This window comes from Peromyscus leucopus, chromosome 8b (genome assembly GCF_004664715.2).
Source record: "Peromyscus leucopus breed LL Stock chromosome 8b, UCI_PerLeu_2.1, whole genome shotgun sequence".
NCBI classification, from domain to species: domain Eukaryota; kingdom Metazoa; phylum Chordata; class Mammalia; order Rodentia; family Cricetidae; genus Peromyscus; species Peromyscus leucopus.
Window position 1 is genome coordinate 25,334,424 of NC_051086.1, and position 12,652 is coordinate 25,347,075.

The window sequence follows — 12,652 nt, forward strand, 5'->3', positions numbered from 1 at the left end:
TTAGGACAGCTCTTCCCATCCCCCTGCCTCACAGTCCAGACGCTCTGCCCTGCTGGGTCTAGGTGGAACAGGAGGGTGAAGATCAATTAAAACCTCTAATTCAGAGCTGGGACAGTAGCTTGACTTGTAGAGTGCTCACTTAGCATGCATGAAGTCCTGGGTTCGATTCCCCACCACTGTGTAAGCATGGGGCACATGCTTGTAATCCCAGCACTTGGGAAGTGGATAATTCCATGTACTTAGCAACACAGTGACTTAGAGAGAACCTGCCTTGAATGCAACGAGGGCCAGACACATGGGTCTACAAGTACTTGTCCCGTCGACAATGTCAGCCTGATGACCTGAGTTCAAGCCCTGGAACCCACTTACAGGTGGAAGGAGAGAACAATTCCACAACGTTGTCCCCGACCAACACATGTGTGCTGTGCCATGCACGCCCCCACAGGTCACACATCGTATCGTACACATGTACATTTTGTTTTGTTTTTTTTTTTTGAGTCAGGGTCTCATTATGTAGACCAGGCTAGCCTGAAACTCACAGAGCCCCACTTGCCTCTGCCTCCCAAGTCCTCTGATTTCAGTTTACTTACACATTTGAACAATGTTGGCTCCTGAAAGATGCATACAATGTATGGCAGACAGGTATGATTTCATTTCCTCTCTGATCCCACAGGATGACTACACTCTCAGAATCCCTTGCACTTAAGGTAGGCCAGTGCAGCTAGATGATAAAGCCTCACACCTTGGACTGAGATTATGACTGATAAGACTTTGGATGTTCCACTCCTGAGATTTCTGGGTAATTTTTTAAAACTCTAGTAGGACAATCTGAATAACATAGAACAGGAAGCAACTGCAAAGTGAAATCAAAGCGCTGTGCCACACTCAGGAAAGGCAGGCTTGCTCAAGGGTGAGGAAGACACTCTGGGTGTGAAAACCTGTCCGAGCCGGGCGAGAGAGTAGACACAGGTGCTGTGTGAAGTGGAAAGAAAAAGGTATTCAAAGGGATGATTTGAGTATTTCGGGGTTAAAGGTCGCATGTGGGAAAGCCGATAAAACCTTTGAAGAGTTTTACAAACACGATCATTGTGTTGGTCAACAAAACTCAAATGTCACATGAACATGTCACATTAATGGGGTTGGAAAAGTTCACCCTCCAAATCAATACATGGCTCCTTCTTTCACGTCAATAATTTGCTACCTGATTCTATTACTAAAATCTGTAGGAAATAAAATTAAGTTCTAATCTCATTGTTTAAATACAATGCAGACCAGGCCTTGTTTATGCTGAGATGAAATCTTAGTTTTTAGTGAACTAATACACACGTGTGTATACACATAAGTGTGTGTGCATGTACACTTGCATACACACACTTTCTCTGAAATACTTGAGAGTAAGTTGCTTAAACCCAACCTTTTTATCTAAATACTTCACTGTGTATTTTTGAAAAATGAAGGTATTTCCTTACATAGCCAAAGTGTGATAGTCATAATTAAGAATTTAATACAGGCGCTGAAGAGCTGGTTCTGTGTAAATGTGCTCGCCAGGCAAGTGTGAAGACCTGAGTTCAAATCTCCAGATCCTAATTAGAAGCTGGACGAAGTCACACAGCATCTGTGCTCTTCCCAGGGGATATGAGGCAGAGACAAGGAATTTCTGGAAGCTCAGGAACTAGTTAGCCTGGCAGAAAATCAACCAAGAGACCCAGTCACAAACAAGATGGGAATTGAGGACTGACAGCTGAGGTGGTCCTCTGACCTCAGCATGCATACTGTGGCACACATGAACTCACTTTCACATATACAAAGCCTGCACATGCATGGACTCATCAGCAAATCTACTGTGACACAATGACATCATCGCATTTATCATCCATGTCATACATCTCCAGATAGCCCAGGCACATCTCTGTAAGTTTTTTCTACTCCCAGATGATGGTCTCCATTTTGCTAGTCAATCTCTTCAATCTAGAGTGGCTCCTCATTCTTTTTCATGACAGTGACAGGATTTAAGAGCATTGGCCATTTCTGTAGGACGTCTGCCATGCTGGTTGCTACAGTTTGAATATGAAGTACTTGGCTGCCAGCTGGGAGGCATTTGGGAAGTGACTGGGTTTTAAAAGCTCTGGCCAAAGGAATAGATTCATTCCCCAATGGACTCATAGTAGATGGCATTGGGATATGGAAACTTTAGGAGGCAGGGCCTAGCTGGAGGAGATCTCAGGGGGTGTGTCTTTGGAAGGTTTACCTGTCCCTAGTCCTCTCTCCTCTGTTTCCTGTTTCTGGAAGATCCTCTTCCTCCAGACAATGTTCTGTCTCACCATGGACCCAGAATCAATAGAGCCAGACAGAGGACTACATCCTCTGAAACCGAGCGCTCAAATGAAACCTTCCTCCTTCAAGCTGTTGTCTGGGCATTTGGTTACATGCCTGACAGACACTCCTGATGCTTCTCCAGTTCTTAGTTCCTTTCCCTGTTGCTGTGGTAAAACAACAAAAGCAGGTGACATGGCTCACAGTCACGGTTGTAACCCGTCACACAGGTAAGCCAGAGGCAGGGGCCCCGCGGCAGGGAAGGAGCAGAGAGGGATGGATACCGTCCTTAGCTCACTTTCTTCTTTTCGTGCAGTGGAAGATGCATCCCAGGGAATGGTGCCACCCCAAGTGGACACCTCTTCCCACCCCAATTAACGTAGTCAAGATAAGCCCCACAGGCACTGCCAGAGGCCTGTCTCCCCAGTGATTCTAGATGTCATCAGGGTGATAGAGAAGACTGCTATCACATTCAGGATTCAACCAGGCTGTTTTCTTAGCAGGGATGCTCCGTAGGGGATGTGGCTTCGGTACACTCAACCCGCAGACTCAGAGTGTCAGTTTGTCCTGTGGTTGATGGGGCAGCTGGTGAGCTGGTTATGGCCTGTCACATTCTCTTACTTTTCCTTTGTAACCATAAAGTCCTCTGGGGCTGGAGGTCTAGCTCTGTGGCAGAGTGCTGACCCAGATGTGCCAGACTGAGCGTTAACACTGTGTGTGTATGTGTGTGTGTGTGTGTGTATGTGTGTGTGTGTGTGTGTGTGTGAGAGAGAGAGAGAGAGAGACAGACAGACAGACAGACAGACAGACACAGAGAAACAGTGAGAAAGAGACAGTTATAGAAAGACACAGCAAACAGAAAAGGTGGGTGTGGGGAAGTGCACCTGCTAACTCCCCACCCCCACCCCAGACAATGGGAAGGAGAGGGCCAGATCCTGAGGGCTTCCTGGCCAGCCAGCCTAGCCAAAATGGTGAACTCAAGTGTGGGAAATCCTGTCTTGGAAAATAAGGGGGAGGAAGACAACTGATCCTGACCTCCGGCCAATACATGCGTGCACATACACAGGTGAGTGGGTTCACACACACATGCATAACACACACAGTTATTTTCAGGGAAAGATGCTTTATTGTGTAAACTATGAACAAAATATAATCTGCCCCCGGTGGCATTATGTCTAAACACTGTGTCTTCATTACCACTACTCAGTTCTAGCACGGCCCTTCACTCTAACAGGAAACATGCAGCCATCCCTCCGACTCAACCCCAAGTCTCCTGTGGACACGAGATGATGGAATGGAACAGTCTGTGAGCTTCTGTGTCTGGCTTCTCCCCTTGGCTTTGTATTTTCCACATTATAACGTGGATACAGAGGTATTCAGAGATAAAGTAAGGACCCAACTTTCATGAAGCTTCCACCTCAATAATCCGAGTGCCCACGAGTGGTTATGAAACGGAATTGTTCAAGACTGCACTTTTCTGGCACCAACGTCCTTCTGCCTCCTCGGGGGGGAGGGGGGGGGAGACACGCCTTGGACAAGGCCTCCACCCAGCTCTGCCAGCTCTCCTCTCCTCCATCAGTCCCTCGGGGACTGACCGGGGTCGTGGGCTAACACAGGGGCTTGTCTTTGAGAGCAGAACTCAACACATGAGTCAGGAGTTGTGTGGCCACAGACACATTTGGGGAGGCCCAGGCAGCCATTCTTGAAGCAGCTGGCTCACCAACTCAGAGATTCCTCCGATTCTTTACTAAGGGACAAATTCCTCTTTGTTGAGATCTGCATCATGGCCAGTGCCACCACACACTGCCTCCAGATAACTGCACTTCTGACCTTCCAATAAAAGCTCACTAGCCAGGCTGAATGCCACAGAACTGTAATGCGCCCAAAGGCCCGTTCACCAGGACAAAAACTTGAGACTGTAATGATGTTCTTCAGTGTTCTGCTCACAAACATACATACATACCAAGCTGAAAACTCCTAAAACAGAACGAAAGCTTTAACCTGTATCCTTTCAAACAAACCCATTCAGGTTTTAAAACAACGAATTGAAGAAAATGACGGGTGTTAAGCTTTTCATTCAGGTGAAGGTAGGGGGACCAGGAGTTCAAAACCAGCTCTGGCTGCATAGATAGTGAGTTCAAAGCCAGCCTGGACTACAGGAAAGCCGGTTCAAAAAACAGAAGTGAGGGGGAGGGGGGAGGAGAGAGGGGAGAGAGAAGGGACTGAAGGGGGAGGGGAGGGAGGGAAGGGAAGGGAAGAGAGGGGGAGTGGAGGGGAGGGAGGTGGAGGAGAGGGGAGTAGAATGGAAGGGAGGGGAGGGGAGAGGAGGGAAGGGGAATAGAGGGCAGGAGAGGGGAGGGGAGGGGACTGGAGAGAGGAGGGCAGGGAAGGGGAGTGGAGGAGAGGGAAGGAGAGAGGAGTGGAGGGGAGTGGAGAGCAGGGGAGTGGAGTGGAGGGGAGCGGGAGGGGAGGAGAAGGGAAACTGCTGAACTCTGGGATTACAGCTCCTGACTGGTTTTCCCGTGGATTCTGGGGATTTGAACTCAGGTCCTCATGCTCACAAGGCAAGCTCTTTACCCACCGAGCGGTCTCCTCAGCCCCTTATTAAATCAACTTCCTTTTTAAATGCTTGTTACATTTATTTATTTACTGTAAGTGTGCAAGGCCCCGCCCCCTACACACACCCTTATTAACTTCAAGGCCCCGCCCTCTACACATGATTAACTTCTTGCTTAAAGAAGTGCTCCCCTCTCATCAATTGTCCCCCTCCTCCTGCCACCTAAGTGTCTCTATGTAGGTGACAGTCATCGTTGTCTGGTCATCATGCAAACATTCTGCCCTCTTTCTACCCGAGAATGCTGCCCCCATCTCTCTGTCTCTGTTCCCCATCTCTGTCTCTGTTCCCCATCTCTCTGTCTCTGTACCCCATCTCTCTGTCTCTGTACCCCATCTCTCTGTCTCTGTATCCTCATCTGTCTCTGTACCCCATCTCTGTTCCCCATCTCTGTCTCTGTACCCTATCTCTCTGTCTCTGTACCCTCATCTCTCTGTCTCTGTACCCTCATCTCTCTGTCTCTGTATCCTCATCTGTCTCTGTACCCCATCTCTCTGTCTCTGTATCCTCATCTGTCTCTGTACCCCATCTCTGTTCCCCATCTCTGTCTCTGTACCCTATCTCTCTGTCTCTGTACCCTCATCTCTCTGTCTCTGTACCCTATCTCTCTGTCTCTGTACCCTCATCTCTCTGTCTCTGTACCCTCATCTCTCTGTCTCTGTTCCTCATCTCTCTGTCTCTGTACCCCATCTCTGTCTCTGTACCCTCATCTCTCTGTCTCTGTTCCTCATCTCTCTGTCTCTGTACCCCATCTCTGTCTCTGTACCCCATCTCTGTCTCTGTACCCTCATCTCTCTGTCTCTGTACCCTCATCTCTCTGTCTCTGTTCCCCATCTCTGTCTCTGTACCCTCATCTCTCTGTCTCTGTACCCTCATCTCTCTGTCTCTGTACCCTCATCTCTCTGTCTCTGTACCCTCATCTCTGTCTCTGTACCCCATCTCTCTGTCTCTGTACCCTCATCTCTCTGTCTCTGTACCCCATCTCTCTGTCTCTGTACCCTCATCTCTCTGTCTCTGTACCCCATCTCTCTGTCTCTGTACCCTCATCTCTCTGTCTCTGTACCCTCATCTCTCTGTCTCTGTACCCTTATCTCTCTGTCTCTGTACCCCATCTCTGTCTCTGTTCCTCATCTCTCTGTCTCTGTACCCCATCTCTCTGTCTCTGTACCCTCATCTCTCTGTCTCTGTACCCCATCTCTCTGTCTCTGTACCCTCATCTCTCTGTCTCTGTTCCTCATCTCTCTGTCTCTGTACCCCATCTCTCTGTCTCTGTACCCCATCTCTCTGTCTCTGTTCCCCATCTCTCTGTCTCTGTACCTCATCTCTCTGTCTCTGTACCCCATCTCTCTGTCTCTGTTCCCCATCTCTCTCTGTTCCTTCTATTTTCCATGTCTCTTTCTATGTTCTTCCTACATTTTTTAAAATCACCCCAGGGCCTTGGTTGCAGAGCCCCAGATACAAGTTCCCCCTCGCACAGTGCACTCCCACTCTCCCTGTTCCTCCCCTGGCTCCGCCCTCCCAGGCTCCTGCCGTTTGCAGCCTCAGCAGCTGCCGCCTCAGGCTGAGCCATCCACACATGGCATTCTTCAGGGAAGACCAGCAAACCCCACTGTAGGCGGCTAGAACTCTAAGATCTGTAGGAGGTGGAGCAGATTCCAGGAGATGGGTGCCCAGAGGGCCCACCCCCATGAAAAGCAGACGCTCTGTGATGAAGGGAGATGTGTTTACACAGCGTGTCTTGGTGTCAAGCCTCATGAAGCTAGCTGAGCAAGGGCTCATTATCCCTATTTCACAGATGACAAACTGAGGCTTCTGAAGGCTTCAGAGCAGGACCCAACTCTTGGTTTTCCAATTCTAGGTCCAGGGCATTTTTCTGCCCTTCTGCCTCCTGCTCTTTCACATATTCAGGGACTGGGAAGCATAAAAGGGCTGCTGACTCAGTGGCCCTCCCATGCGCAGACACCACACTCATCTTGCCAAGAATTGTGGGATACTGCTAGCAGGGCTCTGAGGAGGAGGGTTCAGGACTGGCCTATGGGCAGCCTGGGGACCCTCCTGTCCTTCCTTCACATAATCCCCAGGGCAGGAACCCAGGACCTCGGCTTTCGCCAAGAGGAAGTGGCTTTGGCACAGGCCGCATCCGCGCAGAGGAGCCAAAAGTGCAGGGAGATCCTGCTGTTTGGATGGCTGCTCTGTCCATCCAGCTCCATTCTGCCACACCTTCCTATAACTGACCCTGAGGCCTGGGCTAGGACCAGTCCCAGAAGGACAGACACAAGGACAAGCCAGTGGTGTGGGGCCTTCCAGCAGACCTGAGTTACTCAGTCAGGACCCTTCCACCCACAGTCCTGGGCTCTGGCCTAGCTGGGGAGATGCTGGGCCACACTGATTGAGGAAATCTGATACCTGGAGCTGGTGCCTCCACCCATGTCTGCCTAGAACCCAGGCCTCTGCCATTCTCTCAGTACCCAGCCGAAAGTAGCTTTGGCCTCTGTTTTCAGGAAGACCGAGATGAACTCAGCCTCCTGTCTTGGTATTTGGATGCCCGCCAGAAGGGAATACTGAGGCTTCCGGGATGCACTGGGGACAGTGGAAACCCATGCATCCTGGGCAGCCCAGCTTCATGCTCAGGCTTCACTCTGGGGCTCTGGGCTAAAGGCCAGCACTTGGCTGTGTCCGGAAATGGCCACAGGCGGGACACTGGAATTTGGCAGAGCCCCAGAGCAGAGGACATAGAGAATGAATGACTTGTCTGCACCCCTGCAGGTCTTCCAACCCAGGGGCATAATAACCACGACCTCAATGATAAAGGCAGCCAATGTGTATTGCCTAGAGTGTACCAGACTCCCTCAAAGGAGCCATTACCCACTTAGTGAGCACTGATGGAGTACCTGCTGTGTACCAGGCCACTGGGACACATGGATACCTGAGTACAGTGCATCCTAGGAGCATTTGGGTCCAGGAAGTTCAAGGGTGTATAAATACACAGATGTGGCTTGGCAGTGTGTGTAGTGGTATGGCGGGCCTGGATGAAATAAATAACACTCCAGCATGGTCTCCGAGGGGAGCAGCATTCCAGGCAGAAGCAGAGAATGCCCACGATGCCAAGATGTACCCATGCAAGAGGAGCATGTGCCCAACAGGAGCTGAACCTTCTGCTGGCAGAAGCTGAACAGGCCTGAAGAGCTGTGGGGCAGCCACAGGGAGAAAGCTCCAGCCCCAGACAACCTCAGTAGTGAATTCAGCCAAACATTTAAAGGAGAATAACCATAATTCCAGGAACCTGAAGAAGGGTCAACAACCCTCACTACCCACTAGTCAGTCTGTGAGGCCAACGCGACCCTGATCACTAACCAGATAAAAACATTACAAGAACGATCAGCCCTTAAAACATACATATACAAGTAAAACTATATGGGCTGAACAGGTTATATTCAGGAATATATGTATATACATATACAAATACAATAACAATTAGTGAATAAAGAAGCTATGAATTTGAAGGACAGCAGGGAGGGTTTAGAGAAAGTAAATGAAAGAAAGAAATGTTGGAATTAAATTATAATCTCAAAAAAAGGTAACAGGCCAGAATCCCTTACTTGCATGAAGGAAAATGTGAACATTTCTGTTGTGTGATGTGTTGATTTTATTCTGACACTCCAAAGACTGACAAATGAAGCTTCTTTTGAATCAGAGGGCAGAACTAGCTATTAGCTGACCAAAATTAACCATAGAGGTTTTGGAGGACTGAGGACAGACAGAGACTGGAAGTGGTAGGGCGGGACTTAGAGAGGGTCTCAGCCCTTTTGGATGGAAGAATGAGGCGGGGGCGGGGGGGGGGGGAGGTCATGGGTCACTTTCCTGCCACTTTTCTGATATCTGACTCCTGAGTTTTTATTGATAAACACATCATCTGGTGTCCAACTCAGGGCACAAAATCACGAGGTGGCAGTTCACCCCTGACTTGGCAGCCACCAGAGCTGCCACTGTGGCTGGCTTTTTCTCCCTGGCCCCAAGCCCTCTGAGCAAGCCTGGGACTTTCCTGTTGCAGCCTCTCTACAACAGCCCCAGCTGCCACCCAGCCCCAGCCCCAGTCTCCACAGGCCCTCTCCATAGTGCCTGGGCTCCAAATGCTGCTGGAGTTAGCCACCCACCACTGGCTGGCTCTGCCTTCAGGCGGCCCTGTGCTCTCACACATGCTTCTTCCTCGTGTTCCCGTGGCCACTTTTCAGGCGGCTGACTCCCTCTCCCCATGGGTTGAGGGCTTCCCCTGGACCTCCTTGGGCCTCTGCCACACAAGGTTGTCCACCGCAACACCCACTCGGGCTTCTATTGTTACTGTGACGGCCACACACTCTCACCCCCTTGCTGCGTGTGAGCCGCTGCAGCTGTCAGTCAGGCTGTGCACCTCTGTGTTCTCCACCCAGCCATGCTACATAGCCAAACTCACACTTTGCTGTCATCATCAGCATATCCTGTGGGACACCTGGGAATTCTTAAAGGGGGAAATTAGTTTAAAAAAAGAAAAGAAAAAAATTTCCCCAAATTAAGAATGAGAAATAATATGATGCAGGGAGTTAGGTCTCTCTATAGTTCTACAGTGGATGGTTTGAAAATGTAACAATTAAATGAAGGGATAATCAATCTAGCTGAGATTGTCATAGTATCAATTATAATAATTAGCAGTTTTGTAACTCATGTTTTATTTCTAAAAAAGTTGTTTGATATTGGTGCCAAATATGAAAATTGACTGATAAGATACAATCTTTAGAAAGACATACTAATGAAACTAGGAAAAATATTCACACAAGGGCAGAAGAGTTTAGAGCAGAAGCTACCACACCATCACATTATGAAACTGAAAAAGGGAGGCCCAAGGTTATTAGAAAACAACCTTAATTTATCCAGTTACCATTCAAGAATGACCATCAGATGACAGGCACCCAAAAGGCTATTTAGAAGCTAGCTGGAATCCTACAGAAATGTTAGATTTGAAGAGATTTAAGGAAGCAATAGTTTCATATGGTATGCATTCACCTTTTGTAAAGCAGATGTTAAATTCATGGGCCCCCTCAGAACAGAATTATTTCACAAGACTGGAAAGATTAAATTATAGAGGTGTTGGAAGCTGGTCCTCAGTTACAAGGGAAAACATGGTGAAGAGAGGAAGCTAGGATCATAGAACAATGAAGTAGGGCTAGAGGTATAGAAAGTTCCCAAGAACAGCTTCTCAATGAAGGCCAATATGCTGATTTGCAAAGACAGATTACATTTGATAATCACACCTTGGCTCTATGCAATATAGCAGCTTTAATACTTAAGACAGGGTTGAAGAATCAGGAAAGACTGAGTCATTTACTAAAATTATACAAGGCCCAAAAGAAGCCTTCACTGAGTTTTACAAAGATTTGACTTCAGTTGTAAATAGAATGATACTAGATCCAGAAGTTAGACAAATATTAATTGAATCTTTGGTTTTTGAAAATGCTGAGAATGCAAAAGAGTGATTAGGCTTTTAAAGGCAAGATTGACACCAAAAGATGAATGCATTAGAATAAAGCTGACATTGGATCTCATGCTTATGATGATACTTGGATAGGAGAAGTGATTTCTAATTTTTTTTTTTTAAAAATCAAAAGGTTAGATTTTTAATTGTGGTAAACCAGGTCATCTGAAAAGGGATTATAGGCAAGGCATTCCTAGGAACAATGTTTTTTTCTAGAGATAATCTAAACAAAAGCCCCAAGCTTCTGGAATATGCAGAAGGTGTGGCAAAGGCCGGCATTGGACCAATGCATGCAGATCAACATGAGACAGCAAGGTAACCCTTTGCCATTGGGAAACACCTTAGGGGGCCTCTTGAAGGCCCCTGTGTCAAATTTGATTCAATCGTTCCCTGTCAACATTGGGGAAACTCCTCCACAGAGCAATTAAAGACTTAATGACTGTTGTTAAAAACCATACTGCTCTGAATGACAGGATCTTCAGGAGAGACCATAAAACAAGCATTTTGGCAAAATGCTATGAATGATCAAAGACCAAAGTTAAAAATACAAATAAATGGCATTGAAATTGAGGGCTTAGTAGACACAGGGGAAGATGTAACAATAATTTCACCAGAATTTTAGCATCCAGAGTGGCCTCTTCTGGAGGTAAATGTCCAACTTCTAGGAACTGAAACTTTATCTCAGGTAAAACAAAGCACAAGATGGGTTGAGTGTATAGGGCCAGAAGGATTGAGAGAAAAATTAAAGTCATATGTGGCTAACATAGCAATGAATTTATGGGGCCATGTTTTGTTACAGCAATGGAAAACCCAGATTAACATTCCTCCAATCTCAAAAACAAACATAAAATAAAGAATGCTTCTGAGAGGAATACTAAAGGTATTATCAAGAACAGTCACAGGTTGTTCAGGTTGTACATAAATAGGACAAAATAGCTGCTGATCTTTCAAAGGTACCAATAGCCCTACCTAACTGACAAACCTGTACTGACCTTTGACATCATAAAAATTACAGGTATTAGAACAGCTAGTATTAGGAACAGCTAAATGTTCAACATATTGAAGAATCAACCAGTCCTTGCAATTCTCCTATATTTGTCATTAAAAAGAAATCTGGAAAATGTAGAATGGTAACATATCTAAGAGCTTTAATAAGGAGATTCAGTCAATGGTCTCTTTACAGCCTGGAATTCCCTTGCTTTCTCTACTACCTAAAGGATGGTCTATTATAGTGACTGATTAAAAAGACTGCTTTTTTACTATACCTTTACAAAAACAGGATAGAGAAAAATTTGCTTTCATAGTGCCTACTTATAATAATTCCCAGCCTGTTAAAAGATCTCAGTGGAAAATTCTTCCACAAAGGGTGTTAAACAACCCCACCTTATGTCAATATTTTGTATAACAGCCATTGGAAATAATTCATAATCAGTTTCCTCAATCTATAATTTACCATTATATGGATGATATCTTACTAGCTGATTTAGATGCAGATACCTTAGAGAAAATGTTTGAAGAAGTAAAGAAAATTTTGCCTTATTGGGGATTACAAATTGCTCTTGAAAAAAAATACAAAAAAGGATATTCTATTAATTATCTAGGATATAAGATAGGCTTACAAAAAATTCAACCACAGAAAGTACAAATGTGGGGAGATCAATTATGAACTCTTAATGATTTTCAAAAATCCTGAGAGATATTAACTGGCTATGGACCACAATTGGATTTACAACTCAAGAACTAAGCAATTTATTTCAAACCTTACAAGGTAATAAGGACTTAAACAGTCCAAGAAAATTATCAGCTGAGGCTGACAGAGAATTGGCTTTTGGTAGAAAAGAAATTACAGGATGCACATGTGGATCATTTGGATCCAGAGCTTGACTGAACTCTGGTTATTTTACTTTCTAAACATTCTCCTACAGGAATTCTTATTCAGAGGGACTATTCTATTGCCATTAATCTCAATCTCATAATCCTTTGGTTTTAAATTGACTCTTTAAAACTTTTCTTTCTTTCTTTTTTTTTTTTCTTTTTTTTTTTTTTTTTTTTTTGGTTTTTCGAGACAGGGTTTCTCTGTGTAGCTTTGCGCCTTTCCTGGTACTCGCTTTGGAGACCAGGCTGGCCTCGAACTCACAGAGATCCGCCTGCCTCTGCCTCCCGAGTGCTGGAATTAAAGGTGTGCACCACCACTGCCTGGCCTAAAACTTTTCTTAAGG

The 12,652-nt window shown here is 46.2% G+C and overlaps 1 protein-coding gene across 1 annotated transcript in view; it reads right to left on the minus strand.

Moving 5' to 3' along the window:
• Positions 1-12,652, minus strand: part of Emp2 (epithelial membrane protein 2) — a 44,152-nt gene that overhangs the window by 12,798 nt on the left and 18,702 nt on the right. The gene's annotated exons all lie outside the window — the stretch shown is intronic.